We start from the raw sequence: 24,439 nt of genomic DNA, 5'->3' as shown, positions 1-24,439 counted from the left end.
TGTCCTTGGACATTATCTAACAGCAACCAGCTAGGACCCTTTGGAAACAAAGGCCTGTTACAGACTGCCAAAATAAAGCTGCTTTGGGTCTCTTTGGAGATATGCTATTTAAATGATGCATGCACCCTAAGAATCCGGAAGCTGCAACAAAGCTGCACTCCAGTGCTTAGGAATGGAGTGTGGCTTTGGCATGACCTCCGGACTCTTAGGACCCTTGCATCATTTAAATAGCATACCTCCAAAAAGACCCGAAGCAGCTTTATTTTGGCAGTCTGTAACAGGCCAAGGAGTATCAAGTGACACCATTTAGAGTTATTTTAGAACGCATCCATGTAGTTACATCTTCTTCTACTAGTGCAGTTTCTAAGCAAGAGCTTACCTAAAATCGCTATGTTAGTTTCTCAAATGTTTTTGACATCTCACAAAATCAAGACTGCCATTGCCTGAGCCACCTGCAACAAGCAAAATGTTTGCTGCGTTGATACACAACACTGTAAACACATTGGACTAAATAGGCATTTTGTCTCATCCAGAAGTGTTCTTCTTACATTGCTGCCTGCCAACCAAAGATCTATAACATGGAATGGGGAAATGGCAAGCCAACCTCTCAACACAGGATGTTCTCCATCTCAGGTCCCACCACCGAGGAACCCTCTACAACGTAGTCCCTTCATCTTGTAGCCACTTGCCTAAATTCCAAGATGGAGATATGGGATAGCACCCATTTCAGAACCTCAAAGGATCTGTATAGTAGGTTAACGCATTTGAAAAGAGACCCAGAAACAACAGGGTGACAAATGTTGATCTTTTTTAAGATCATGCTAGAAGATGGTCAGCACAACCAATCGACATTAACATCCGTTTACCAAGTTAGGATCTGTTCCCCGTTGAGGCTCAACACCCAACAAGTGCCAACAGCCAGCTTAGTAACATTTGTGGGTTTATTTCCAAGACAGCATTACAGTCCCACGAAAGAATGAGGAGGAAACAGTAAGCAGAGGGATCAGACAGGCCAAGAACAGCAGCAATTGGCACGGCTAACGGGATAGATATTTGTGCAAATCTCACCTCCTTCTAGTACAACCATTTGGAAGAGATGGGCAGTTTCATACAACATGTGTTTTATATAGGACATATGTTGCATAACAAGATGGGTCGTGGTGGTTTACATACTATTAAGGACACACTCTTTTCTTATAATCGTGCCCATTTTTTTCTCTCTCTCTTTTTTCCAAAAAAAGATCGTACTCAAGTCATTTGGAAGGACTTCTAAACAGCTGCATAAGGAAGATGAGGAAGGGTTGCCTCCAGGTGACAAGGCAGGCAAATCCGCTATAGTTTCAATGGGCTTTTATTTCTTCCATCCTTTTACCACAGATAACAATAATAGGTTTACATTCAAAGGCATACTTAGCAATGCCTGTGGACTCATTTAGAAGGCTCTGCTAAAAGGCAAAGCAGATGGTTGGATGCTTCACTTAATGGGGCCCACTCTTCTGTCCGACCTTTATTCCTTCCATTATCGCGCACAGATAGAAATGCATTCAATGTGATATTCTCTGCATTAAGAGAGAAGCAGAAGGTGGCTGTGGTCATCAATGCAGAGGGCCCTGGCCTCCATTTTAGCTCCTGAACACTTAGGGTGCTAAGGAAATAAAGTACAGTTGGAGTACTACTCCGGCTCTCAGAGACCAGGGCTCTATTGCTCAGCGTGAGAGATCCTATTCACAAGCTTATGTAAGCCACCCAACCTTTATAGTATGGTTTCTCAGAGTTTGCTGGAACCCTAGGGTTCCTTGAGAGGTTGACATGGGTTCTGGGAGAAATCATAATGTTAGTGGGTCCTTGTTATCCACTGGGGTTTTGGTCCAGGACCCCATGGTTAACAAAATCGTGGATGCTTGAGTCCCATTAAATACAATGACATAGGAAAATGGGGTCCCTTATATAAAATGGAAAATCAAAGTTTGGCTATTTGGAATTGATATACAGTGCGTCCTTTCCTTACCCGGGGGATCCGTTCCGAACCATGTAAAGGAAAAAACGCATATGCTGGAGCCCCATTAGAATTTATGGGGCTCATGCCCGCAGCACGCCCCATTATTTGTTCCGGGCGCACCGAGGCTTCTTCCGGCGCAGGCTTCCAGCGTATGTTGGAAGCTGCGTATGATGCGCCTGCGTATAATGTGGGAGGCACTGTATGTTTGAACACTTGAATCCATGGACAGAAAAATCTGTGGATAAGGAGGCCTGACTGTAATAATTTTTATACAAGGGTTCCCTCCTGAGACATGAACATTGAATGTTAACTATGCACTCTGTCACTGAGGTTTTGTCTTTACGTCGCGCCTCCTTCCAATGCAATAAGAACGAGAAGACATTATTTTTTTCCACTATGCAGCCTTCAAAGGAGACCACTATTAAAAGACTTATGCAGGCTAAGAGGCCGTAACTGACACTTAAGCCATACCACAAAACCACAGCTCTGTCCAAAACGTCTCAGAAATAGCCAGCGAAGTCAGGGCCGAAAGGTAGCCCTGGTGGCTTCTGTTTTAGAAACCTCAAATAGCTAACCATATTATCCCTCCCCGCTCTTTAGTGCAACTCCTCCCATATTCCCATAAGCACATTCCACTATTATTGACACTACACACGGTCATAAAAGTATAAGGCGGACTCTAAAATGATAGATTGGAAGGAAAATCCTCTCACCCTTCATAATTACAGGCTAATGTTCCAGACAAGCAAATGCAGAAACACCAAAGCCATGCATCAAAGTAAAAATCATATTTAGTTTCTTCAGGACAGCAGCAATTTCTCAATGCCCACATTCTCCAAAGCAATCATGTAAGACCAGAGAATACCAGGTCCCCTCCTCCTTGTTAATATGATGGATTCCCCGCGCTGAAATATTGTCTTTGGGTTAGCAGGAAGCTTTTAAGAGATTAGTTATTTAACCCTCTTGGGCATCATATAGAGCCCCATGCCGAATCATACGTTGCTCTGTGCCATCAAGTTGTTTCTGACTTATGGCAACACTATCACAGGGTTTTCTTGGCAATATTTGTTCAGAGGGGGCTCAACTTTGCCTTCCTCTGAGGCTGAGAGGTGTGACTTCCCAAAGGTCACTCAATGGGTTTCCATGGCTAAGCATGGATTCAAACCCTGGTCTCCAGGGTTGTAGCCTAGTGTTCAGATCACTGCACAATGCAGGCTGATGCCCAACCATAAGGATCGTGCACAGCATATATAATAACTGGACCCCTTTCCACTTTTATACCATTGCTTTACATCCTTTACAGGATTGTATATGTGTGCATGGGTTTCAAAAAAAAAAATCTTGAGCAATGCAAATTAAGTGAGGCCTTCTATGCTGTGGTATCCATAGTGGAATACCTTGGAGGCCCCATTGGCACCAATATTGCTGCTGTTCGGGTGCCAAGTGAAAATACGGTTGCTCATGACACCTTTGGGGACCTAACTGGTTTTACAATAACCCTTGTGTGTACATGGTTATAATGTGTTCCGAGCTACTTTAACTATTTCGACTTGGCTTTTGCATTCGTTAAATTGCGTAATATGTTTTTTGTGGGTTTTTCGGGCTATGTGGCCATGTGCTAGAAGAGTTCTTCTAGAACATGGCCACATAGCCCGAAAAACCCACAAAAATCTATGGATGCCGGCCATGAAAGCCTATGAATAATAAATAGAAGGGCAGCGTGCATAACATCATAACAAATGATGTAGAACAAAATTATTAAGGAAGAAGGATTCTTGGAAGCCTTTCCAGCACCAGAGCAAGGGATTGGAGCAGACTTACCTGTGACTATCGGGGCCACAGAGGAAAGCTGAAACACAACGCTCACACTCATGCATGGCTATACTTACTAAGCTATACATAACGTACAAAGGGACGTGCACACTCAAGTAAACATGTATGGGCTAATAACATGTGGGTTTATTGGCAAGAACAGAAACAGTAACTTTCAGGCTTGAGAGTGTAGTTTTCCAGGCAGTCTTTGAACCTTGACCACTCTCGTCCAGGAATAAAACATTGCCAACATGTAACTTAAGAAAGCGGCACTGTGAGACACTTCACCTAGGTTCGCAAAAATAGGCTTGTGCAAAATATATACTTCCAAGTCTTTTTCCCCCCCATCATGAGCAAAAGTAATCATGGCTACAGACTGCCTTTCCCAAGGTGCATGGCTTTCTCCTTGTATGTGAAACCTGAGGCAGAGCCAATTGAGATCTTCAGAACAGCTCTCTGTGCAACAAGGAATTCACCAGGTTTCTATTAAGCAGGCATGCAGGACCCAATTAAACCTATTCAGTATTGCCTGCCTGGTTTTTCCTCCAAGAGCCTAACCTCTCCCAGGAGATAAATTTTAAGATCTGCAGGCCCAGATGTAATCCGCTGCAGACTGGCTAACTCCTAGCATGTGTTGAATAGTGATCTATTCCCCCAGAGCAAGAACGAAGGCTGGCTGGCGAATGAAAAATTAAGAGGGCACTCCAAATCCTTATTTTAACTTAGTGTACATGTATTCCCACAAAAAGTTCTTTCATATCATCTAAGTCAGAGATGGTTCACTGGCTGCCAGAGATCCAGGCCCAGCCTGCAAGATAATGTTCGGCAGTCTCCAGAGGCCCTATTAACAGAATTGTAAACTGAGGAAGGATAAAATGCTTGTCTACTCTCCTCCTCAGTATGGAAATAAGAGCTTTTTCATTAAAAATAAATATTCTGTACTTTTATTTGTGTCTCACTTGTGGATTTTGTCTGCAACATGCGCGCACACAATGGCTGCGGACACATGCTCAAAGAAGGAGAAGTGCTTATTACAAAAGGCTATCACTTTTATTATGCACAGCAGATCAAAAACCTAGAAGTAAAACATCCAACTGAGACAAGATACTCCTTGAGAACCATGAAGATTTGAGGGTTTTTCCCCACCAGTGAAACATGACTGCTATGGTTAATTCATCAGTTAAAGGCAATCCTTCTGATGGCAAGCTTTTCCAAGTTTAACTAGGCTGGGCCTGAAAGAACAGAAGCACTGCACATGTCTAGGTCCATACTCAGACCATACAACCGTGATAGATCATCCCAGAGTTACATTCCTTTGACAACCCAGGGTCATCTCCAAACCAGAACGATGTTGCAGAATAGGATTTTGGGGAAGAGGCAGGATATGTTACAGATGTTACAGAGGGTCTATAGCTCAGTGTCTAAACACATGCTTAGCATCATGCAGCAGGTTCAGGGTCCAAAGGTAAGATCCCTGAAATGTACAATAAGAAGGATCAAGGATTAGATGGTGAAAATGAAAGACTTCAGCCCAAGACCTTGGAGAGTTGGCTGACAAAACTGGGCTAAACTTGACAAATAACTGCACTTGACAGAAGGAAGGCTGCTATGGCCAAGCTGACCTATAGCTAGCATGGTTAGCATTGCCACACACACTACATGGCAGAGTCCATTTACACATGTACAACCAAAAACGCAAATCAGTTTGCTACATACTGGAAAAACAATATAAATAAAGCCTTAATAAATATAATAAAATATCAGCGCATATTTCATCCGTTTAGCTAAGCCTGTGCATGTTCTCTTCCCCTGCACTTGCTACAATGCAAAATGCCATCAACATTAACCACTCATCCCTCAACTAGCTCTGCATTGTGTAAAAAGTTCTCCGTCAACGGACCAGAAAGGATGCAAACGTGCCTGATTTGCAGGACGCATCAACCACCGTTAGCCAACCTTCTCATATTCATCACTTTCTATCAGAGCTGTAAAGATACTCAAAACAGACATCCTACAGGAGTTGCCAAAACACTAAAACACTCCTTCGTGCGTATCAATAATAGTGCATTAGTAAAGAGAGGTTTTAAGGAACAAATGTTCCACAGCATTAAATGTTTTACCAGCCAGGAAAATTGTTATTATGAGCAAACCCCAGCTGATGCTTGTACCAACCACATTCAGAGCTGTATAGGCAGCAAGAATATGCTGATTGTATTGTTTTTAGAAGGACTGCTCCTGTTTGACAGCAGCATTTTGAAGAGCAGAATACATCTGGCACACTGCGCGCTGATGGAAAGCACTATCTGGATAAACATGGTAAAAGATTAATTCACGTGTTAAGAGTATATTAGGCTATACAACAGTTCTCAGTTCAACCAACTTCCCAAAATCTGAGTCTAGTTTTGCCACTGTAGCTTGAACTCCAGATGGTCATGAAGATCCTTCTCTTGCAGAAGAACGCTCCAAAGCAAATCCATGAGTATATGATGCAAACATTGAGGACAAGCGCTTTTCACACTCAACCATGAAGGAGTGCCAAATGTTTGAGACCGAAGATGCAGCAAGGTCAGGGAGGCTTTCAACAGGATCAACTCCTGAAATTCTTGAGCACGTTCATGGCCTGGTTTTGGCAGGTTGGCGAATCTCCGCTAAAACAATTGCTGAGATACTGGAGGCATCCAAGGAATGCGTTAGGTTTATAATTCACAAGTAGTTGGCTTTGCAGAAGCTGTCAGCCAAGTGGGTGCCAAAATGTTTGAATGCTGACCAGAAACAAAATCGGCTGGATACCTCCAAGTTGATTCCGCAAGGTTTTGAGCAGTGATAATTTTTTGGGGGGGATGACTTGTCACTGTCGATGAGACATGGTTACATCACTGCGATGCGGAGACCAAAGAATGGTGCTTGCAGTGACGGCACTCGGGTTCTCTACAGCCAAAGAAACAAAAAACTCAAAGGTCAGGAGGAAATGTCATGGCTGCAGGTTTTTTGGAATAAGGAAGGCGTTCTGATGGCTGATTATCTTCAGAAAGGCCAAAAAGTCAATGCAGAATACTACTCTTGACTTCCTGTGCCAAATAAAGGAAGCACTGAAAGATCAATGGAAAGGGAAGCTGTGGAATGTTCCCTTTGCGCAGGGCAATGCTCATATAGCATTGGAAAGATTATGGGTCTTTGGAAGAGACTTTAAGCATAGACCACCCACCTGACACACCAGAACTTCTTCCATCTGAACTTGCTCCCTGTTTCCAAACCCTAAAAAAGAGTTTGAAATGAAATTGTGAAATGATTCAGAGATGATAGAACAGTATTTCAGTGACCAGACATAAGTTTTTTGGAAGGGTTGAAGAGACTTGAGAATCAATGTGCCAAGTATTTGGCACTTCAAGGTAAATATGTGGAACAGCATGTGTGTTGCATGGCTCTAGAATGGTCATTCCCTTCTTAACTGGGACAAGGATTTTTCAGCACCTTCTCAACAGAAGAACGAAAACTTTAGCCATACAATTCACACACACACACACACACACACACACACACACACACACACATACCTCTTAACACCTATGTGAAGTTGAAGGCTTTCACAGCCGGCATCCATAGTTTTTTGTGGGTTTTTTTCAGGCTATGAGGCCATGTTCTAGAAGCGTTCATTTCTGATGTTTTGCCAGCAGCTGTGGGTGGCATCTGCGGGTGAAATATCAGGAATAAACTCTTCTAGAACACAGACTCATAGACCGAAAAGCCCACAAAACCCCGTAAAACCTACATTTCCCCTTATTTTCTATAAATCAATGTGGCCTTGCAAATATCCACTTTCACATAGGACACTGAATGAACATCAGACTACAGAACAAGATTTAGCTGTAGTCTAGAGCTCCCCAAACCATACTATTTTGATTAACCACAAAAGGGAAAAGAAATCAGGGGGGAACCCAAGGAAGAACCATCACAAAGTGACAAAACGGCACAGTCTCACTTCTCAGGCGAGTAAAAATATCTTATTTAACTTATCAGGAAGGGGAAATGTTGTGAAACAGAAGTGACCACGTTATTTCCGATGCAATATGCAGTTCATTTAAGAACTGCGGTACTCTTCGGCTATGACCAAAATTTCATACCTAGGCCTGTTTTGCCACAAGTACCGTATGTTCAGATGACCAGACTGGTGACGCTGACCCTTTTTCATGGCTGCAAAAGGTAGATTCATCTGGTTGGCTTCCTTTTTAATTTCTTTCTTCCGACAAAGGTTCTTTAAACCATGTTGTTGGAAGCAGATGCTGCTGACATGCTTTGAATTTACAAAACACACAAAAGCGTTCTAAAAGCCAGTGTTACTTTCCTTTTTCAGGATAAGACAGACAACAGTAAATGCATTGAAACAGACCGCAGTCATTTTCATACAGTTATTCATAATTACTTTATTACACCATGGAAGAAGGATAATCATTCCCTGAATGATACAATAACCTTGACTTGCTCATAACTCCCTTGCATGCGTCTCTACAGGCTAGGTACTCTAAGGCCTGTTACAGACTGCCAAAATAAAGCTGCTTTGGGTCTCTTTGGAGCTATGCTCTTTAAATGACGCATGGGTCCTAAGAGTCCGGAGGTCGCGCCAAAGCCACACTCCATTCCTAAGCACTGGAGTGCAGCTTTGGTGCAGCTTCCGGATTCTTAGGATGCATGCATCATTTAAACAGCATGCCTCCAAAGAGACCCGAAGCAGCTTTATTTTGGCAGTCTGTAACAAGCCTAAGTCAATTTACTACATCCTAACACTAAGCTCACACTTTCAGGGCCCTCTGTGTGTGTGTGTGCCTTCAAGTTGCCTGTCGACTTAAGGCGACCCCATCAATTTCCTAAGGTTTTCTTAGGCAAGGGATGCTCAGAGGCGGTTTTGCCAGTTCCTGCCTCTGAAATATAGCCTTTCATTCTAAGTCGATTTACCACATCCTAATATTAAGCTCACACTTTCGGGGCCTCATGCCTACTGACAGTCAAGAGCTTACTGCGCACAAGGATTACCAAAGGTGGTTCAATCAATCAGAGGGAAAAGTATATTGGGAGAAGAGGAAGGAGTGAAGGGAAACATTCCTAGCACTTATCTCAAAGGAATTGCTTTGTTTCCACGAAAAGGGAAAGGAGGGGTGAAGAGAAGAGAAGCCTGTTTTTGGCTCCTTTGTTGGAATGTTTTTTAAAAAGGAAACCAGCAGAACGAGGTGCACTTTGACTACTTGTAAAAGCAAATTCTCCAGGGCATGTGCTGCCACATTTAAGACGAGAGGGGCTCTCCCTCTGCTGAAGGTTTACAGACTCCTGGGTCCTCCCTCAATCGTTTCCTTTGTACTGCCTTCTAACACCACAGCTGACACCAGTGGCCATCGCTCACGGCTGAAAATGGAGGGAGAGAATGACAGGGATAATCATGTATAGGAAAATCTGGCCTCTGTGCGTTCAGCGTGAAATCTGAGGAGGGAAAAACAATGTAATTCTCTCTCTGTTACGCTCCTCTGTTTCACAGAACAGGACCCATGACATCATGATCCACAAAAGATGCATCCCACGTGGTCCAGTCTTAGGCAAATGCACATCACTCAATGCACAGGTCAGCTTTCCTCAATCTGAAACCTTCCAGAAGTGTTGAAATTACAACTCCCATCACCTCCAGCCACCCTTTCCTCTAAGGGTTGGGTATCCCAAAACCCCAAAAGGATTACCCAAACTGAGGACCTTTTATGAAAAATTATTCCACTCGTCACTCCACATTTGCGGCTTCGACTTTTGCAGGTTTAGTTATTCATGAATTTAATTAATATGTTCTCTCTAGGAATATCCAGGTCCTCCAGCGCAACTCTATGGTCAACTTTAACCAAAAGTCGCACTGAAGGACCTAGAGCAGTGGTTCCCAACCTTTCTAATGCCACGACCCTTTAATACAGTTCCTCATGTTGTGGCGACCCCCAACCATACAATTATTTTCATTGCTACATGCAAATATGTGTTTTCCGATGGTCTTAGGCGACCCCTGTGAAAAGGTCGTTCGAGCCCCAAAGGGGTCCCGACCCACAGGTTGGCAACCACTGACCTAGAGGTTCCTAGAGAGAAGACTCCACTAGGGATTTGTAGCTCCTCCAGCGTAATTCTATGGTCAATGTCTGGCAGATGTTCACCACAGAGTTGTGCTGGAGGACTTAGAGATGCCTAGAAAGGTGTTCTCTCAGGGAAAAACATATTGTTTTTGCCATTTGCAGTTTTCCCACATGCATGGGGGTCCTGTGCCCCTAATCCCAGTGAACGTGGAGGGATGAGCGTACATCACTTCTGTTTGTCATTCTGGTCAGCGCATGGCTGAAAAGGCTGGTGCTGGGTTCTGGATGGAGGGGCAAGTCAGTCGGTGCCGGTTTTTTGTCACAATGGACACAATTTTCAGGTGAAGGAAAAGACATTGGTGGGTCTGGGGCTCTGACAGGCAGTATAGGGGCTATTTGTGACCTCTGGGGGGGTCATATTCCCTGTCCCTGGGCTCATTCATTCCCCCTTGGGCTGGTCCAGCAGTTTTCGTACTTTTTAGGTTACAATGATCACTTTATTCATAAGCACATAACCCAGAATGCATTCCTTTTAATCAAGTGCTGCCCTGGTTTTTTAATACTATGGGGACATTAAAAACTATCAAAGGATAATTCTATCCCGGTAAGCAACCATCCACATAGAATTGTCCATATATATCATACTATATAGGCAGTATTCCAGTTTGGGAAACGGAAAGCTGAGCCTCCAGTTCTTCCTAAAATGAACTACAAGGAAGCCACCAATCACAAGGCCATAAAGTAGGAACTTCGCACAGTGAAAGGTTTATCACTCCCTTAGGATTGGACACAAATCTTTGTTGCTTTGCATTTTTGTTTAATTCCTATTTATGTTCCAGCGCTTAAATGGGAACTTTCCAAACGATAAGCAGTGTGATGGTTCTGCTCTTCATTATTTTATGCTATGGCAGTGTCATGTTTTACCATTAAATTTTAATTTAAAGTCTACCGTGCCCTATGGGAAGAAGAAAAAAGCCAGAATAGGTTGCGATGGGATAGGATCGAATCAAAAATCCATACTGGGGCGAGTCTAAAACATACTAAGCTTAATTCACCTTTGCCTGTGCACTTGAACGTCTGCTGCATTTTATTTCCAAAGCCAAGGTATAACGCATGAATTCAACCCCAAGTTGTACACAGTAACCTGGGGAAATGGGATGTGCAGCACCTACTGAAGTCTCCAATCCCAGCACTTTCCTCTAAGGGTTGGGTATCCCAAAATCCCAAAAGGATTACCCAATCTGATTTCATGCCTCAGAGCTATGGAACCTGCATAACAAGTTAAGAGGAAAGGTTACATTTGGGGCTTTTAATAAAATGCATCAGTACCACACCAATAAATAAATGGCTTTGTAATTAATTATAAATTAATTTTTTAAAATATAAAATCAAGCAGAGTGCAGACAGCAGAAAGTGAGTTTACCCCAACAAGATATCGTGGCGATAAGCAATGTACAGTGTTTTTAAAAAGATGAGACAAATCCAGGGAAGACCCAGGTACTCAAAGTTATATGCCTCCTTCAGCATTACAGGGAGAAGACCAGTTCCTTGGGAACACAAGCTGGGAAGGGGAATGCTATTGCATGAATGCTCTCCTCACAGGCTTCCCAGAGGCATCTGGATGTCCGCTTGAGACAACCAGATTCTGACCTGGAGAGGCCTTTGAGCAGATCCAACAGGACTCTACGTTTTTTAAAGGGAAATATATATATATATTGCTGCATACAAGGATCCAATGTACCTTGCTTCGGCAACAGGAATTCCAAATGAGAGCCGAACACGTTTACTTTCCTAATGTACCACATCCTTGGCAAAGGATAAAAAAGGACTGCCCGCATTCTGCTCAAGTGTACATTCTGCACACATTAGAGAGGAAAGAGGTATGCAGCTGAGAGGTGAGACAACCTTTCTACTGCCAGCATCTCATGCCACCCAACCTAGCCTTTGCACTTTGACACTGCTCATGCCACAGAGGCGGAAATATCAAAGGCAACCAGCACTATGACAGGGCAAGGAGGGACCTTAACCACATATGAAAACTCCCTCTCACACACACACTATAGACAGTTTGGGCACATCTAGCTCTGTTCTGTTTCATATCAGAACTACACTCATCCCTCCACATTTACAGCTCTGACTTTTGCAACTTTGATTATTTACTGATTTTACATTCTCTCTAGGAATATCTAGGTCAGTGATGGAGAACCTTTTAGCAGCCGAGTGCCCAAACTGCAATCCAAAACTCATTTATTGCAAAGTGCCATGTCCCTCTGGCTTTCTAGTAACAAACCCTGGCAAACTCTGTGCTGGGACGATGGCACATGTGCCCACAGAGAGGGCTCTGAGTGCCGCTCTGGCACACGTGCCATAGGTTCGCCATCACAGATCTAGGTCCTCCAGCACAACTCTATGGTCAACTTTAACCCAAAGTCGCACTGGAGGACCTAGAGATGCCTAGAGAGAATACTCCACTAAGCATTTGGAGCTCCTCCCGCACAATTCTATGGTCAATGTCTGGCAGATACTGACCATAGAGCTGCACTGGAGGACCTAGAGATTCCTAATAATGCTTTTGTTAATTGCGATTTTTCCACATTCATGGGGGTCCTGTGCCCCTAACCTCAGTGAATGTGGAAGGATGAGTGTATGTGTATGAAGCATCCTCTGGATTCAGGTTGGCACACGACCTCCTGCAATATATCACAAATGCTTCAGGATATACAGTAGATGGAAATCCGTGTCGCCAATCAACCTTGGGCAAAGCCATGAAAGGCTTCACCCTCTCTCCGCACGCGGCTTCAGCGGAGCATGTCTAGACTTTTGAAGAAGTACAGCAGCAACAACATCATCTAACTTCTAGGAATTGAGGCTGCAGCGCCACAAGTCTGGCAAAAGAACCTTAGGTTGCTGCACCTAAATTATAGCCATTTTCACAGAAGAAGCTAATCACAATGAATCACGCCTGGGAAAATTTGCACTCTCACTTCCTCCTCGAGGAGGTGTGCAGTCATGCTGCTAATGTCGGATTTACAGCTCTCATTTCCCCCATACTTTTGCAAACAGTGGGAAGAGAAAAGACTCTTACTTTTTTCTCTGCCACCAAATGAGAAATTGTTCTTAATAATAGAAACAAGCAAACCCCAAGAATGATGTGGCCGCAAAACCTTTGAATGCAAGCATCACAACCTTCTCTTGGAGGGCTAAAAGAAAAATCCAGTTGTGTCATTCAGTTGCTTCCTTCGACACTCTGCGTCCCTGCAGTGGATATTGGCAAGATCACAATTAAAACTATGAATCAATAAATTCAGACTAAGTGGGAATTTTAACAGGAAATACAACACTGGGAATCTGCCTTGTTAAAATGTGCAAGTACAGACATAAACACAAATGAGAAACCAACTCCCAACCTGAGGTTAGTTTGCAAAGCATAATTTCGAAAGGAAAAAAAACATTGTATGTATTGATAGACATTTAACTCTGAAGCACAGTTAAAGCCAGGAAGGGAAGAGGAAAGCAACCCACTATCACAAGGCTAGCTCTCAACTTGCAAACTGTGGTATTACAATACATTTCTTCCGCCGTCAAAGCATTTCAAAAATAGCTCTCAGCAACCTTTCAGCAAACCTCCTAACTTAAGCCTCCATTATAGCCAAATTACAGAGGTGGGTGCAAGAGCGAGGTAAATGGCATATCTAAAAGCCACCTTCCCTCTTCCTAGAGGTTTCATAACTGAACCAAGTTTGAACCTAAAACTTAAGAGGCTCTTTTCTTCCATCGCATCAGGCATTTATTTTCCTGCAGCAGCAGCACCTGCATTCACCCCACAAACTCTGCACTGCACCTTTCTGAACCCAAATCTTGTCGGCTGGCACTACAAAAACATACGCGCAAGCTTTATGTTTTTAGAAGTGTGTGTTTTTGCAAGTGTATGTATTGACACAAGTGTGGGACAGATGGTTTAAGAAATACAAATGTGGTGTAATAATGTGTAATGAATAATAGATGGATGTGGAGGGCATGTATGCATGTATGTATGATATTATTGATGTCGATTGTGTAAATAGTTCAATTAAAAAATGGAAAGTTAAAATAAAAACACAAGTGTGAAAGTAACTGTTCCAGCCAGACAGACAGACATTACCGTCAGCCCTCCTTATCCATGGATTTTTTAATCCATCGATTCAAGCATCCTTGGCTTTAAAATATTCCCCCAAAAGGGTATAAGTTCCAAATAAAAACCCTTGATTTTCCATTGTACAACGCGCCCGTGTCATACGCGGACGCGCTTTACGTGGACTTGAGCTTACGCACTCAAGCCACAGGGCGTGTGCAGGGCAGAAGGGGCAGCGTGTCCCATTCAATTGAATGGGTGCGTGCGCCCGTTGCGCCCCACCGCACTGCCACGCCGCCGCGCATGAGCCCCATTGTTTCCAATGGGGCTTGAGCATAGGCGGAATTCGCCTTACGCGGAGGGGTCCAGAACGGATCCCTGCGTAAGGAGAGGGCCGACTGTATATAAGGGCCATCATTTTGCTAAGCCATTGCATTTAATGGGAACTGAGCATCCATGGATTTTGTCATCCACGGGGGTTCCTGGAACCAAACCCCAGGGGATAACAAGGACCCACGGTACTCTCTCTCTCTCTCTCTCTCTCTCTCTCTGGCTTTGATTCGCAAATGAAGATTCAGGAAGGACTCATGATCCCACGCTTTGTACAAGCGCGTTGGTGACTAAAAAGGCCAATTCGGGATAAACAGGTCCAGTTGCAGAAAGCACAGCGGAAAGTCTCCTTGGGTGATGTTTCCAGGTTGCGATTCTTTCTGCGTTGTCGTTTCTCTTCGAGGCATGTTTACTAACTATGCCTATCAGAAAATTATCCTGTGGTTCATTTTCATAGTAAAAAAAAAGACAGCACTGCATCATACTCTGTTTTAAATTCCGGGGGGGCGGAGGTTGCAAGCAGGATATGTCCTGAGGACAACACTATTATTAGCCAGCATTTCTACATTACCACTAAATAACCTGATGGGAAGAGAGCGAAGACACCTGTCAACAAGGCAGAAGGCACCCCCAGGAGGCATATTGCTTGAAGTCTGCTTGTCAAACATGCAGTACTTATTTGCTGTGTTCATGGTACACCAAGAGCTGACTGCAAGCTTACATTTTACCAGCAAGGGTCCAAGTGCACAGCTGATCAACTGTACGCTTTTTGATTGCCCTACAAATTGAGGCAGAACTCTCCTTTCTTCATGCTTCACTGTGTGACACTATTTCATCGCAGGGATATGGAACGCGCAACTGGCCTAGGTGTTGTGAAGCCTGCGATTCCTCTCAGTCCTAGCCCACAAAGACAACGGTGAGGGATAATGAGAGCTGCAGGCCAACAAGATCTGGAGAGCCACACTTCACCCGTCCATGTTTTAAATACATTTTTAGACTCAGTAAATTTGCCCCTGTTTAAGAGGCACAGCAACCCAAGCCATAGATGGAACAGAGAACACTTGAAGAAAGAGTGGGAGAAGGTTCCCAACAGGATACATGGAGGGACAGGAGCTTAGTGGAAGAGCACACACCAAGAAGAACCACCAGCATTGGCAGTTAAAACAATGAAGGAACAGCACAGGAAGAAGATGGCCATGTGCTTCAGCTCTTGAAGAGTTGTTGAAAGTCATAGCAAACAATTTGGAGACAGATGGACATATATTCTGACCTACTATAAGTTAACTTCTATACACACCAGATTCTTATCCATACTCATCTCTCCACATTTGCTGGAGTTAGGGGTACAGGACCCTTGTGAATGTGGAAAAACCGCAAATAACAAAAACACTGTTTTTAACTGAGAGAACACCTCTCTAGGAATCTCTAGGTTCTCCAGTACAACTCTGTGGTTAACATCTGCCAGACATTGGCCACAGATTTACGCTGGAGGAGCTACAAATGTCCAGCGGAGTGTTCTTTCTAGGAATCTCTAGGTCCTCCATTGCAACTCTGTAGTCATTTAAAGACATTTACCATAGAATTGCGCTGGAGAAGCTAAAAATGCCTAGTAGAGTGTTCTCTCTAGGAATCTCTAGGTCCTACAGTGCAATGTTTGGTTAAAGATGACCACAGAGTTGCCCTGGAGGACCTAGAGATTCCTAGAGAGAACACATTAATAACATCTGTGAATAATCAAATCCGCAAAAGTCAAAGCCATAAATGTGGAAGGATGAGTGTACTCACAAAGATGAGCAAGACCCAACACTGATAGCATCTGTTAATGTACTCATGGCGAGGCAACAACACCCAGGCTGAATGTAGAAAGGCCCATGATACTCACTGTACCTACAGATAGGTTACACATGATCTGAAACTACAACAGAAGCCCAGGTACAAGGATAAGGGACATGTGGTCCTCTGGATGTTGCACAGCTCCGGTTCCCATTATCTCTCACCACTGGCTATTCTGACTCATGCTGATGGGAGCTACAGTCTAACATCTGGACGGCCATGGATTCCCCATCCTTGCTCTGCTGGGCTGACATTGTAAAAGAAAAATGGGATTACCCTGCCATATCTCTAAATATTCGATTTTATACATGCACAGAGGAATCCCATTTCTTAAACTTGGAGTCGACAGGAAAGAACAAGCTTTCTGTTCCCTGTTGGCAGTGAGATTATTTCCAACTCGTTCATTCTTTCTCCGAATATCTATCTTACCACAGCACTTGCCTCCGTAACCTCTGTTTCTATCCTACTTGCTACCAATTAATCAGGTCTCCAGTCAAGGCATTGTATTTGCTGTATGTACAAACAAATTTCATGCATCTCCGGTTTTGTGCCTTTAACTGACTGGCCACCTCCCCTCCCCTGATATCCCTTTCACAGCGCATATGCCCTTATCACACCACAACTTGAGCTGCTTTCCAGAATACACAAAAGGCAACATTTGCTTTGAGGCTGGGTCACACAGCAGAGGGAGAACCACAAAAAGGTCCCTGGCCAAGTGATTATAAGCAAGAGGAATGTGTTTGTATTAGAAGAATTTGGTCTTGGCCCCAGATGAATGGTATGGTAGCAGTGGCTGATGGTAAGGAGGTACAGAATGAAAGAGTCCCTTGAATGACAGGTTCTTAAGGACAGAATACACTTGTCCCTCCACATTCAGGGGCACAGGACCCCTATGAATGTGGAAAAACCACAAATAACAAAAACACTATGTTTTTACTTGAGAGAACATCTCTCTAGGAATCTCTAGGTCCTCCAGTGCAACTCTGTATTCAGCATCTGCCAGACACTGACCAGAGAATTGTGTTGGAAGACCTACAAATGACTAGTTGAGTCTTCTCTCTAGGAATCTCTAGGTCCTCCAGTACAACTCTATGGCCAACATCGGCCAGACATTGATCATAGAACTGTGCTGGAGGAGCTACAAATCCCTAGTCGAGTCTTCCCTCTTGGAATCTCTAGGTCCTTCAGTGCAACTTTTGGTTAAAGCTGACCACAGAGTTGAGCAGGAGGACCTAGATATTCCTAGAGATAACATGTTAATAAAATCTGTGAATAATCAAATCAGCAAAAGTCAAAGCCACAAATGTGGGGGGACAAGTGTACATTTTTGAGAGCCAGTCAGTCTTGTGGAACTGTTGGATTCCTATAACATAAATAGGTTCAAAATATCAGAGAAACCATTTAAAAGCAGAAAGAGAAATGATTAGTTCTTCAAAGTTCAACCGAGTATTTCCCCTTTCCCTCACTCTTTCTGCTATTAAGTTTATTTACATGTCTCCAATTTACTGCTTCAGAATCTGTAAGGAACATGGGTTAATTTGTAGCTATATTTCACTTTATTGTCCCAGCAGCCCTCATGATCTGTAGGTTCAATAGCAGATGTCTTAAAGCAGCCTTTAGGAACCAAATGTATTCAACTGCACATGAGTTGATGGACTAAGACAGTGATGGCGAACCTATGGCACGTGTGCCATCGTCCCAGCACAGAGTTTGCCAGAGTTTGTTACTAGAAAGCCAGAGGGATGTGGCACTTTGCAATAAATAAGTGGGTTTTGGGTTGCACTTTGGGCACTCGGACGCTAAAAGGTTCACCAACATTGGACTAGGAGAATTGAAAGCAGAACAAGGTTACATCCGAAACGTATAGGTTTCCCTCCACCACTGCAGTGCCTCTTTCCTAGAGTGGCAAAGGCAGAAGATAAAGCAGTTTGTTTATTACCAAGACTTGTGCTGTTTTCATTCAATCTGGATGTAGTAGTGTGCACATTTCTTTCGTCATACCTTAGCCTTGCAAACTTGCAGTTAATATGTTACAACCCAGAAACACATTTACTAAACCAATCTGGAAGCGCTGGTTCTTCTGATGACCTTAGTAAGTCAGGGGTAAAAAGCCACACAGGGCTCCAGATACTGTTTGGCTGCAAGTCCTAACAAAAATAGAGCATGGTGAGCGATGCTCAGAGTTATAGTCCAAAACTATCTGTTACAGACAGGGCAAAATAAAGCTGCTTTGGGTCTCTTTGGAGATATGCTATTTAAATGATGCATGGGTTCTAAGAATCCGGAAGCTGCACCAAAGCTGCACTCCAGAGCTTAGGAATGGAGTGTGTCTTTGGCGCGACCTCCGGACTCTTAGGACCTATGCATCATTTAAATAGCATACCTCCAAAGAGACCCGAAGCAGCTTTATTTGGGCAGTCTGTAACAGGCCTAGGTAAGTCAGGCTGACACCAAGAGTGAGTGGTCCAAAGTCACTCAGGTAAAATGTTCATAGCTCAGAAGCTATTTGAACCTGGATCTCCCCGGCCCACACTTCAATCACTATAGTATAGTAGATCTACAAATGCTGGGTTGGGGTACTTTGTTATACAAATTGATAACCACTCTTCGAGCCCGCAGAGATTTGCAACACCACAACAACCAACAGCCACCGACAGATGCCAACTGAGCCAACATATGGCAGCAGCAAGAATACTCAGCTCAAAAACATCCATCCTACATCAGCTTCCGAAACCCCAAAACATACTGCTATGATTTGGCATCAAAGAAGACAGTTCAGAAAAAGGGAACAAGGAGAGGGAATTTCACCTTAATGCCCCTGCTGAGAACAGCCCACCTTGCCTCAAAAGAGCAGGGCAGGGACACAGAAAGCAAGGACTGCCGCCGGAAGGCCCTTAGAAGCTATAGCAATTCACATAAAAAGCTTGAGACGGATACTTTTTGGAAATGTAACTCCCAGAATCCCCTGGCCAGCATGGCCATGTTGGCGAGGGGGTTTAGCCAAAAAGGTAAGCGCTCCAAACTCTGTTCACGAGTAAAATATGGCCCTTAAGGTCTCCTTTAGGCACCAAGGCAAAAAGGGTTGTATTTGATGCTTTGCTCTTTTCTTCTGCTGCAAAGATGGCTTGCAGGCTTTATGGGGTCTGCCAGCAAAATGTCCTCCTGAAGGGTCCTCCTAGGACAGGTGAAAAGCTCTGGTGGCAAGTGTGTCAGGCATCTGGAAGCCACCATTTTAATTTCCTGCAATGCATACCACCCAGACATACAGCAGTAAGCAGACTGCCAGGATGTTTGTTTTTGCCAAGAGGGTTCGGCAGCAGGTCCTATAGGGACCCTGGCATCCGCCCAAGGACAGCATGCGCCGGCCAGACCTGTTTCACCCACTTCCCACTGTGGCATTGCCCAAGCGGCCACAGAGCGTAGGATATATGACTACGAGAAGCAAACAAGCTTCCAAAAAGGACAGAGACAGATTTCAAATCCATTCACACACTCCTCTTTGGCAAACTGAAACAGTTTTCTCCAAAGACCGCCTCGGCTATCAACACAGGGAACAAAAAGCACATCTCAATCCGTGAAACAAATCTTGAAACGCATGATCAAGGAGACAGGGAGGAAAGGTAAGAGAGGGAGGGTAAGAAACCCAACCAAGCGGTTCCTGGAAATCCCCAGCATCGGAGGACATTGTACTGCCAAGGAGAAGCCAATGCATTGTGACACAACAGCTGTATGCATTGTTCCATTAATTGAAATAAAAGGCTAGCCCACATCACATACGAGAGATTTGCTGAACGCCGCCACCAAGACCACGCAAGCATTGCCTTTAACAAATAAATAAATAAGATGCATAATTTAAGGAACAAGTGCCCTGGTTGCAAGAACGCAAGGGTAGACCGAGAGGCTATGGAAGCGTGAGAGGAACAACTGCCTCTGTGTCAAGTATAAACACCACATCGCCAGGAAGAAACAAGAGAAATCCAGCCGCACGCTATAAACTAGGAGAAAGCACACAAAGGAAGTGGCGAGAGGGAGAGATTACGTCAGCCCTCGCCTCGATTCATAAATGCTAACCACAGAACAAGGCGAATTCTGAACGGCCTCCCACTCAGGAATCCGGCTTAAAAGGGAATGCGCACACACACACACACACCAACACACACACAGTTTGAGGGCTTAAAAATATGCTACTAAACAACACCCGCTGATGCATCAACTTTCAGCAGCCATGAAGGGAAGGGAAAGGGAGGGAGGGAGGACCCACACTGTAATCCTAGTCAATGCTATCCTGCAGCCAGATCAAATAACATTTGAAGAACTGCCCGCCAAGCACAGAGGCTGCCCAAGGAGAGTAACAATGAGCACTCTGGTGCGGTGGAGTCGACACATACAGAGACACACACACATGCGCACCCTTTACTAGCCCCAAGGATCTATTATGAAAGAAGTATTAAAAAGAAATACCAGGAAGGAGAAAAGAGATGGCTCCAGATCAACGTCTCATGATCCTGTTGAAGATATAAAAAGAATGGTCGCCAGCGTCTAATTTCCAATGGGCAGCTGTACTTGTGTGAAAGTGTAAACCGTGTCGAGAGAGTACGGCCCACCCAAAATTGCAGAGCTGTTTGAGAGCCTGGATCTAGCTGCCCAGAGACCAATGTTTTTACACTCTATGTATGGCCCTTAGTCTTTAATAATAATACTAATAAATAATAATAATATTTTTTATTTCTTACCCGCGGGTTACAACAGAGTTAAAACACAGCCGTTACATAAAATACACGTATTGCATTTTGGTCAAAGACCATAAATAAACGACAATTACACATACTGCGTTGCATCTCTACGCAATATTTATATCACAATACATTTAAATTGTTTAACATTAAGACTCCAAATCTTGCTTTCCCAGAAACATGCAACCCTACAACAGAGCATCACTGACTCTACATCGTGCCCCCACTGCTGGAAAGAGAAAGAAACCTAACTCAAAGAGAGAATAGTTAAGCTTCGCAGCAAACATGCACACACAAATTGGCTCCAAATTCGGTTTTTCGTTATGAAAACTCCCCAGCAAGTAGATGGTGGTCTTTATCAACTGTCACATGTAATATTTTGGTAACCATATGGCTGAAAGGCCATCCAAATCACTCTCTCTGAGACACACACAGAGACACACACGCTATGCTCCATGCAGGGCAAGGCCGCATGCCCTCCAGAGGCGCTTAAAATCCCAGTTCCAGAACAATAGCTGAGCTGGTTTGTGTCTCAGGGAACAAGAAGTGGTTGAGCGGGTCTCGCTGTCACATCAACTGAGAGCAAGGTTGAGTAAATATTATAAAAGGACCATTTAGGCAGAGCTAGGCACCAATTAAAAAACATAAAAAGCATTCCAGCACACACTTCCAGCTCTGCTTCAGCAAGTGAAGGGAAAGGTCCCCCCTCTCCACTCATAAACACTCCAAACCTGCTCCGACAACTGGGTTTTAATTTAAAACAGGAGGAGAGAAAACACCAGCACAATCCTTTGTCAAGCTTGGGGGAAAGGTGTGGGGGAGTGTGTGCCTTCAAGTCACCTGTCGACTTATGGTGGCATTTCATTTTTCCAGGCAAGGGATACTCCAGGGTGGTTTTGCCAGATCCAAGTGGGAACCAAAACACATTTGCCGCCAGAATGTCCTGCGGTGGAGGCTCGGAGCAATCGAAGCTATCGCATCACCTCCCAAAGCAAATCCAAATCTCCTTGAAATGATTTCTCCCAGTGGCAGAAACTGCAAATGAAGTGGAGGAAGTCGAGTCTTCTCTCTACTTAGGTGTTGCTTTTTTTCCACAATGCTCTTATGCAGGGTTTTCAAAGCTGGGAAAACCCAAAGCTGGAGAGGAAGGAAGTTTATTTTGAGGGTCTTGCCTCTCTATCTCTTCCCAACACACACACTATTTCCCCAATATAAACAGAAACTGGTCAAAAAAGGAAGACCTACTCTTGTTGGCGCAAAGTGTAACCTCCCCAAACCACCGCTACCCCCAAAGTCTGCTGTGGATGCGAAAAGAACTGTACTCTTGACATGGTTTATACTTTTAAACAAGTGAAGTGGAAGGCTTTCATGGCCAGCATCCATAGCTTTTTGTGGGTGTTTCGGGGCTATGTGGCCGTGGTGTTCTGGAAGAGTTTATTCCTGATGTTTCACCAGCATCTGTGGCTGGCATCTTCTCTGAAGATGTATATCAGGTTTCAGTAAGGCAAGGGAAGGTGAAAGTCAAAAGCAAAGTAAACATCTACAAATTGGTGACTGATGGGAAGGAAGGAATGTGTGAGAAATGCAGAAGTGAAGAAGGCGTAAGAATGTGATGAGAAGGTCGGAGTAAGAGGTAGGAGGAGGTAGAAGAAAGTGAAGAGGATGGGAGAGATGAGAAGGGGAGGATAGAGAGATTGAGAAGGAGGAAAGGGAAGGATAAGTTTAAGGAACAGAATGTAAAGTAGAAGAGGTATAGGACAGTAATGGAGAGGGAAAGAGAGTGGAAAGGAGTATGGGAACGGAAAAGGGGAATAAATGAAGAAGTCAATAGGTAAATAAGGATAGAGTATCATGAGAAGTCAGCCTTCCTTATCCATGGATTTTTTTATCCACGGATTCAAGCTGGAAAATATTCCCCCCCAAAAGAGAGTACAAATTCCAAATGGCAAACCTTGATTTTGCCATTTTATAGACAAGACACCATTATAGGTTATGCGTTGTAAACCGCTTAGGGAGCGCTTAAGTGCACTGATAAACGGCGTAGCAATGTACTTGGTATTTTGTTGTGCCACTGTATTTAACACGACTTGAGCACCCACGGATTCTGTTACCCACGGCGGGGATGTTCCTGGAAGCAAACCCCGGCGGACAACAAGGGCCCACCGCAGAACGTAACATTTTGTTAGAATTATCACTACGCGATCTGTATGTATGTCTTTTTAAATGCAAGGGTTCTTTTCCAAAACCCGATCAACATTTATTGAACAAATAAAAGGAATAAACACTTCCAGAGCGTGGCCATATTGCCCCCCAAACAAACTATACTCTCATTTCTCGACTTCCTCTACTTCATTTGCAATTTCTGCCACCGGGAGAAATAATTTCAAGGAGATTTTGGCTTGTTTGGAAGTGTCAACTATGTCAGGCAGATCCAGGGTCAGGACCCCTTCCTTCCCCCCCCCCAAAAAGGCACCAACCAGAGCCACCAAAGCCCCCTGGGAGGAGGCCACCCCCTTCCCTGCCTTGCCTCTCCTCTCACTCACCCCAGCCAGGCTTGGGCTTTCTGCTCTGCAATGCCAGCGAGGAAGAGAAGGCTGCAATCACAGCAGTGGCTCCTGCCTGACCCCAGCAGACCTTGGGCTGCTCTTCCTGCTCTTCCTGCTGCTGTTCTTCTTCCAAAGGCAGAGGCGAGAGCTGCCTAGGCTGCTGCTGCTGCAGCTGCTGCCGCCTTCAGCAGTGCTGCCCATGGAGGAGGCAAAGGGAAGGGGAAGGAGGGCCAGGAAAGAAGGCAGAAAGGGAGACAGAAAGAGATGCACTTGGCGAACAAAAGGAGGCCCCCCGCTTCACTGCAGCAGCAGCAGCGCCGCGGCTGGGGCTGGGCAAAGGGAAGGGAGAAGCAGAGGAAGAGGCAGCAGCAGAGGCGGCAGCAGCCTAGGTGACGGTGGAGGCATTGCCCAGGCTGGGCCCTCTCAGCCGTGGCGGCTCCTGCTCCACATGCCTCGCTCCGGGCCAGGCTTCGGCTTCCCAGGCAGACGGCCGGGATTAAGACAGCCCCAGCCGAGAACGGACGGCGCCTGGCAAAACCCGGAGTGGAGCCCAGCTATGGGAGCCGGGGGCCAGGAGGAACAGCCTGCTTGCCTGGCTTGCCTGCCTTTCTCTTGCCTCCCTAGGTTCCCTTTCTCCTGCCTAGCTTGCCTCCCTTTCTCTTGCCTCCCTAGCCTCCTTTTCTCTTGCCTCCCTAGGCTCCTTTCTCCTGCCTTGCTTGCCTCTCTTTCTCCTGCCTGCTTGCCTCCTTTTCTCTGCCCCCTAGGCTCCCTTTCCCTGCTTGCTTGCCTCTCTTTCTCCTGCCTTGCTTGCCTCCTTTCTCTTGCCTCCCTAGGCTCCCTTTCTCCTGCTTTGCTTGCCTCTCTTTCTCCTGCCTTGCTTGCCTCCTTTTCTCTTGCCTCCCTAGGCTCCCTTTCCCTGCCCTTGCTTGCCTCCCTTTTTCTTGCCCTCCCTAGCCTCCCTTTTCTTTCCCTCCCTAGCCTCC

The 24,439-nt window shown here is 44.7% G+C and overlaps 1 protein-coding gene across 16 annotated transcripts in view; it reads right to left on the bottom strand.

Moving 5' to 3' along the window:
- Positions 1-24,439, bottom strand: part of RERE (arginine-glutamic acid dipeptide repeats) — a 339,495-nt gene that overhangs the window by 249,613 nt on the left and 65,443 nt on the right. The window contains exon 1 of one of the 16 annotated variants that reach the window (XM_042479824.1): positions 23,454-24,074. The exons of the other annotated variants lie outside the window; for them this stretch is intronic. The gene's annotated coding sequence lies outside the window, so the exon portion shown is untranslated. Of the gene's footprint in view, positions 1-23,453; positions 24,075-24,439 lie in introns of those variants that run through there. 16 annotated transcript variants of the gene reach the window in all.

This window comes from Sceloporus undulatus, chromosome 7, assembly GCF_019175285.1.
Source record: "Sceloporus undulatus isolate JIND9_A2432 ecotype Alabama chromosome 7, SceUnd_v1.1, whole genome shotgun sequence".
Taxonomy (NCBI): Eukaryota; Metazoa; Chordata; class Lepidosauria; order Squamata; family Phrynosomatidae; genus Sceloporus; species Sceloporus undulatus.
Note: the sequence above shows the minus strand (reverse complement) of the source record. Positions and strands in the feature narration are given on the sequence as shown.